This window comes from Gracilinanus agilis, chromosome 6 (genome assembly GCF_016433145.1).
Source record: "Gracilinanus agilis isolate LMUSP501 chromosome 6, AgileGrace, whole genome shotgun sequence".
Lineage (NCBI taxonomy): Eukaryota > Metazoa > Chordata > Mammalia > Didelphimorphia > Didelphidae > Gracilinanus > Gracilinanus agilis.
Window position 1 is genome coordinate 207,094,379 of NC_058135.1, and position 7,958 is coordinate 207,102,336.

General features: G+C 34.1%; 1 pseudogene; it reads right to left on the reverse strand.

Moving 5' to 3' along the window:
- Nucleotides 1-6,156: 6,156 nt before the first annotated feature.
- Nucleotides 6,157-6,350, reverse strand: LOC123251424 (annotated as a pseudogene).
- Nucleotides 6,351-7,958: the final 1,608 nt, after the last annotated feature.

The window sequence follows — 7,958 nt, forward strand, 5'->3', positions numbered from 1 at the left end:
AATCAGACATCATTTTGATAGCTAGCCTTTCTTCTTAAACATTCTTATCATTATGAATATTTAATGCATGTTAGGCTATTGATCAAGATTTATTGCTTAGGAATCTTTAAATCCTTGTTAGTCTGATTGCCATTATTTGTAACATAAGATATTAGAATCCTAGAATGGCAATAGGCCTCAGATGTCATTTAATCTAGCCTCTAGCTGAAATGTAATTTCTTTACAATATTTTTTGATGAGTGGTCTTTCAAACACTGAAGATGTCAATTAATGGGAACCAATTATCTTCAGAGGCAGTCCAAACCACTTTTAGAAAGTTTTCTCTTCATATTATATCACTGTGACATATATCTTTCTACAATTTCTACCCTTTCTCCTAGTTTTGCCCCTTTGGGACAAATAGGACAAACTCCTTTGGGCAGAAGGAAAAAAAAAAGTGGAAAGGGTCTATATATTTGCTGTTAGAAGACCAAGGTTCAAATGTCAGCTCTGCTATTTACAGCAGCCTTGATTAAAACAATTAACCAATCTGGGGTTTAGTTTCTTTATTTTTAAACTGATAGTTTGGATTAGGTATTCTCTATCAGTCCTATTAAGCATTGTCCTTCAAATGCTTAAAGACATCTATCTTGTGATTTCCTCCTCACATGTTTTATAATCAGAATGATCATTATAGAATGTCACATGCAAACTTCTTACTTTTAAAAATAATTTTAACTTTATAAATATTAAATTTTAATTTTAATTAATAATGATTAAATATATTTTTAAAGATAAGCTCAGAGAGTTTAAGTCATTTACTGATGGTCACATAAGTAGTGAGGATTCAAATTCTGGTCATTAAAATCCAAACCCTATCATATTTTCATTATACTGTTGTCTCTTCCATCTTGTATTTTCCCAGATAACCATCCTAATCCCTTTTACTGGTCCTCACATAGTATGGATTCCAGTTGCCTTAAAATTTTAGTTTTTCTCCTCTAAATAGATACCATATTATTAATTGCCTTTCAAAAAATTTATCACCTACAACAAAACATTAAAATTCCAATATTGTTTAATGAGAGCAGGAGACAATGGGGCTAATGCTTCCCTGATTTAGTTTCAATTGTCTGTGCCCAAATTAGTGTAATGTAATATCTCATAAACTTTTCAGTATACTCTATTAAACTACCAGCAACAGCAATTCAAAAGAAAGGGAACAGAAAAAGAAAAGAAACAAACAAAAAAAAAACCTAGCTTTTACTAATGTCAAGTATTCACCTATGCAACATTCTGTGTAATATGGTAATCATTCTGGATTTCACAGAAAGGACAAATGATTCTCATGCACAAAAGACCTGAAGAGATTGACTGATGATCCTCACTTTCTCTCTCCTTTCTCCTTTTGCTTTGTAACAGCTTAACCAGGAAGTCTTCAGCTGTATTGAGTTGTCTAATAGGTAAATCTGGAAGGTAAGGGGAGTGTCCGTATTTAGGGAGCTGGACTTGACACTTCATGTAGAAAAATGATGAGCCTCCCTCTTTTTTTAGCCTTTGGTATATGCTCTTCAATATTAGTACTGAACTAAACTTTCACTTTTATCCATCATTGAGATGGTCAAGGATAAGCTATCATACCTGGTAGAGCAACACATAGCACCACCTCTGTTGCTTTGGCTCTTTCAGAAATGCAGTTGACATCAGGTAGCCTAATGAAGTATCTGCCACAAGCCTAAATAGAAAATATATAATTCTTTTGGAATATCTTACAAAAGTGTCTGAATATAATGACTTCACGTCACCTTTATAGGTAGAGCTTTTTTTGGTATATGTTTCAAAACTGTTATTTGTTGAAGAAAAACTCAGTAGATGTGACTTTCTTCAAGACTTGTTTTTTTACTTGAACACAGTGAGCCTCAGAAAGGAGAAATTACATGTCCAAGGTAGCATATCTAGTCAACAGAATTGACATTGAGGTAGTGTAACATCATGAAAAGAATATTGAATTTTGAGTCAAAGAACTTGGCTCTAATTTGAGCTTGTCATTATAAATTTTCACTAACTGCATGACTTTAGGCAAGTCACTTAACTTTTTTTTATCATTTGTTTCTTCATCTATAAAATAAATCTCTAAAAGTCTAAATTGATTGTCTAATAGTTGCCTCATTTTCCATTTTAAATGAAAAGTGTGGGTATAAGATATCTTATTAGCAACACATGAAATATACAAAATAATATTTTATTTTTGATAAATGATTAATATTGATGCTGGATTTAAAAGCCAACTATTGTGTCCTTTTTATTCTTTATATTCAAATTCTCTAAAATGTAATTTTCTCATCTGAAAATGGAAATCATGAAGCTTGTCATTCTTAACAGTTTGCAATTGTGAGGCAATTGATTTGGAAAATATAAATTTATGTAGATATGAGATATCATCATTATCATAATTTCATCATCTTCCATTGTTAGTTTTTATTATTCACATGGCATTTACTAGCATAACATTTATTCCTAATATATTACTTTTAAAATTATTTTCCATGTAGTTTTTATACCTCATCTTGCCCTACTGATACTTCCAATGGCCTCAGACCACTGCCAGCTCTGCTTCTAATAGATCATTAGCAAATGATGTTTAGAAATGAAGAATGTACCACTGAAGACTTTTATTACTTAAACTTTCCCATTGTGTTCAAGGAGAGTATAGTCATGGCTAAAACATCACTTTTTCTGGTGTTCCACTGACCAAATTCCTTTTAACAATGTTGCCGGCAGAGTTCATATTTTGTATATCCCACTAGAGGTATAATTGCTCCTGATTTCTGGGCATTGTTGTCATGTTGTCCTAATTTCTGGGTGAAATAACATTAGAGGGGAAAGTCTGTAATAAGTCTTTATTTTAGATTCAGTAGAATCTGGGTCTCTGAAGGAATAATTTGAGGCACCTTCATCTTTGCTTTAAGGGCATATTAGGGATATAACAGGAGACATGGCATTGCCTATAGATAAAGGAATAAAATTCACCTCAAAAGATTGTTAGTGAGAAACATGCTTTATGTACCCTCAAATGTTATGTAAATGTGAGTTACCATTATGTATAGTAAACCTCAATCAAAAATGAAAAAGGACCAATTTCTTTGAACTGTGAGGCTCTTTAAATACATTTTCTTTGTATGTTTACTGAATTACAGGTAAGATTTTTAAAGATCTATTAGTTTAGCCTGTAAAGTCCTTGGGGTCTATGCACTTTAACAAATGTTTTTTTAATAATTGGCAAAATATAATTCTATGAATTTTATTTTATTAATTTAATTTTTATTCTGAGAAGGGTTCTGTTAGTTTCACCAGATTACCAAAGGTGCCTTTGACACAAAACTTTCAGACAATATAAATATGTTTTAAGGAGTTACTGGAAGTGATAGCATATATTACAATGCCAGCTTTCAAGACTTAAGCGCAGAAGTTTAGTTTTTTGTTTGTTTGTTTTTTAGGGTTTTTTTCCCCAAAGAGTAGTTGGGCAAGTTGTTCTGGTGATAATATCCATCTGTCTATGTGAACCAAAGACCCAGCTGAAAGCAATTAGAGACCATATTCAGACCTCAGCAGGAGCTGTGAAAGCCTGTATGGGTGGTCCTCTAGTTGGATGTGAACATATTGAATGTCAGTCAAGCACACAAGCAAGACATTTCCAAATAAGCAAGAGAGAAGTCAGGAAGGTATATCTTTAAATTATGTTTAACAGACTTTGTTTTCTCTAAAATGTCCTGAGCTTAGTTTAAAGAGAAAGATTTGTAATAGAAACAGAGGAAAAGGCTCTTCATGCTTTTTCCTTGCTCTCTTCCTCCTTCTTTTGCTCTACAGGAGGGACCACGTGCTACGTTAACCTCCCACTTTGACTTTCATGGAGCTGATGGGTAATGAATGGCAAGAAAAAAGACAAACACTGATATCTGATTACTTTCTTTTCTAGTGGAAAACCAGATGTGACAAAGTACACCATATAAATTTGATGCCTTAAGGGATATTTCACTCTTGTTACCACCCACTAAGGTGGTTTGACTATTCAGAAAATTGCTCTAGTCTTCAAGTCCCTCCAGTGCCTGGTAGTAAGTAATCCTGCCAGAGTATATGGTAGATTCGACCTCTTAGAATCTTGATCTGATTGTCTATTAGGGAAAGGAGACAGCAAAATTGGGTATTGAACATCAACATCATCCAGCCTGAGAAAGCGAACAACCAATAATCCCAGTTCACATTTTGGTAGCACTTCACAGGATCCAAGAAAGTTAAAACTGTCAGGGTTAATATTGATGATTTAATCCATTTTGCTTATTTTACAGATCAGAAGGCTGAGAACTAGAGAGGTTAAGCAAATTGTTCAAGGTTAATCAGCTAATAAGCAACAAAGCACAAACTCACCCGCAGGTTCTTTGACTAAAAATTCAATAGTCTCACACTTCCCAACAATATCCTTCTGCATATTACATTTTTGTTTCTTTAATCTTCACAATTAGGCCTATGAGACAGCCAGGAGTATTTTATGCCTAATTGCCATTCAATAAATGGAGATTCCAACTGGCTAGAAGATTCATACAAGCTCATACAGGGAAGAAGTGACAGAGCTGGGACTATAACCCATTTTGTCTGATCTTGAGTTTTTTCTGTGACATTTAGCTGATTCTCTTCTAATCTCATGAAAAGTAAAATGCTGACTCCATATCTTCTAGATCATATGGTACACAGTGGAATGAATACTTACCGGCTTTGGAGTCAGAAATATATAGATTCACAATCTAAATATGATATTTACTACCTATGAGACTTGATACGTTTTCCAAACTTTTTCAGCTTCAGTTTCCTCATCTGCAAATTAGAGACATTGATATTTGTACTACCTACCTTGCAAAATTCTTCTTTGGAAAGCACTTTATATACCTCAAAATAGTATAGAAACATGAGTAGTTACATAAAATTTCACTCCCTTAGCATAGGTCATCCCTCTAAAAGAGTAGATCACAGCTTTTCCATGACTTGGAAAATAGTCTTCATGAGTCAGAGTAACTGGAAAAAATCACCTGTTGGATCACATTCAGGCAATGAGTTTCTCTGCTTTCAATTGGAACAATTCTATGAGGGAAATGATCATTCCGAGGTTTGCACTTGATAATGTTCCATCCTAGTACGTCTGGTGGTTGTTCTTTGTACCTGAAGGGAACCAAAATGACCTCACTGAGTGATGTCTTTTGACTCGTGCACAAACTGGATTTAAGTGAAGCAGAGTTTCACACAGTCATTGGCTTTATTCTCTTTTCCAGTGTCATAGAAATCCAGAGGAAAGACAAAAGTCAAGATGACTAAGTAGCCTGGTATGCAGAGGATAACCTTGGCTTCTTCAATGCCTAAGCAAATTCTAAATGCCCCATAGTTTCCTTCATGTCCATTCAAACAAATTGTTCTTATCCACCTCTTACACCAGGAGAAGTTTCCACAGTCCTAGAGTAGACATCCCACCTCCAACTCACCAATACGTTTGAGTCATCTTTGACCTGATTTAGTCTACTTGCTGCAATAGTGTATCAGGGTGTGCTTACTACATATGCTACAGCTTCTTGGAGCCTAGAGAGAGCTAGGTGGCAGATGAACATGAGACTAGGAAAGTAGACCTGAAAAGGGCTAAGAAAGCCCTCATACAAGTCTTCCCTAAATACCCTGTATATCTTCCATCTTAGTAAGACTTGATGGAGTTCTTGATCCACTGAAATAACCTTTTGGAATACAGGGTCATTTTCATGTCATATAAAAGGCATTAATAAGGCATTGAAATAAGTCTTTAGTAGAAATAAATCCAAAGGAACAATTATTGTTTATTGTTTATGTGATTTTTTTAATCATTTCAGCTTTAATAGCCTATAGCATTGATTGAAAAGATGTACAACTTTAAACTTTTTCATCTTAAATGGATGGCCACCAAGTTCATCCAGGAATACAACAAGCAAATTGAAACTAGATTCCAAGAACCAAATGTACAAAGGAAGTAATTTCAAAGTTGTGAGAATGAGTTGAGAGTCAAAAAATTTGAGTTCTTTTTGAAAGAGGTCTCTTAGGTAGAAGATATTTTTGGGCCAGAATCTCTGGTGGTTGCCATTGCTTGATCAGTTGGTAACTGGTAAGTCAGAGGACCAAACATGCTTGTTGGGTCATGAGAACACTGAATCTCTTCTTGATAGTGATCCAGTGTCTTGAGTACTTGTCATCTGGAGAAAACCCTGCTAGGTGAGCTGAGCAGGTCTATTGTCCTGCAGGATCTGTTTTTTTAGGGTGTAGACCCGGTCCCCTTGCTTGTCGAGGTAATACTGCAGAAACATCGTGATTGATTCACTTCAGAAACCAGATATGCCACACGAAGGATCGCAGTTCAACTCTACTTCCACTTCTGCCTCAGCCTCTGACACTCCAACAGTTATTGGTTAGCAGTTAGATGTTAAAGTGGATAAAGCACTCAGTTTGAAATTGAAGTCATCTTCATGAGTTCAAATCCAGTGTCAGAAAATTACTAGCTATGTGACCCTGGGCAAAGTCTTTTATTTTCTTTCAGAGGAAATTCCATTTTCTTATATAGGAGCCTACTATTGTATGAAACCACTGACTACTTTATGCATAGTCAGAGTAGTTATCACTGAATGGTGCTATCAGTTATGAAAGGGTCCTATCCCAAATTTTCCTACAGATATTCAAAAATTATTTGGGTGTCTGATTTTTTTTTTGAGCAAGGGATTCAGTTTTTTCCCCCTTTTCCAATTAAAGGTATTTAAAGTATAAATATGCCTTGGAGAGGTTAGCAGAGGACTATCTTATTTACTGTAATTGAAAATGACCAATAATGGATTTTGTAGGAAATTAAGTGGTAGATAAGGAAGGATTCAGTTCCTATTGTTCTGGGAGCAGTGATTAAAAGTAAATCTATCTAAGGCTTATAAGAATAAGTCATTCATTCTGTTGATTTTGAAAGACTAGTTATTTGAGTGAGAAAGGGTGAGCATAAACTATTTATTATATATATATATATTGTAGGAAGTAGGTCACGGGGGTTATTTCATATAAAGTTGTCTTGGTTTTCTATTCCTGAATTTCTTTATTTTTATATCTATATCTATATTTATTTATTCATATTTTATGTATTTATATAATTTATATATAGAATTTATATGTGTGTAATGAATATATGTGTATATTATAGTGAAAATAATTTTCAGAAGTTCCTTTCAATGGAATTCAAGCTCCAGAATTTTAGTGCTGGATACATATGTCCTTGGAAATATAGGGATGCTAGTCAACAAATTGAAGGAAGGCAGCCCATCTTGTCTATGAAAGTAAGAGTAGAAAGAATCCCATTTTACCTGTTTTTTTAAAGAGCATTTCTGCCTGATCTAAAGCTATATTTGACCAGGTTATTTAAGAAGAGTAAACAAACTGGCATTTGTTGGCATATCACATAAGACTTCAATGTCCAGTTCTATTGAACATGTAAACAGAGTGTGAGACAAAATCAAATAAGAATGATGTGAGTCACAGATAACAGTGGTTTCATGTGGGCTAGGTAAGTATCAAACATGTAGCTGCAACACTCCCCAATGAGGTCCAAAATCAAAATACACACAACTGGGAAGTATTTACCAAAATGAAAACACAATGGAACATAGATAATATTAATTTGAGTTTTCTAAGTCAACATGCAGTGCATTTAGGTAGGTACCATTTCTATTTGTGTTTTATATCACTGATATAGAGAATCTATCCATTTACCATTTTCTTTCTTTTTTATTAGCAAACTGAATTTTGGGACAATTATTATGATTTCCTATTATATGGATATAATTACTCTAGAAGGAAGAATTTATGTTGAGTTTGTATCTAAGAAATAAGGAGCTATTTCTCTGAATAATCTTAGGTCCCATCTACTTCTTTTAAGGACA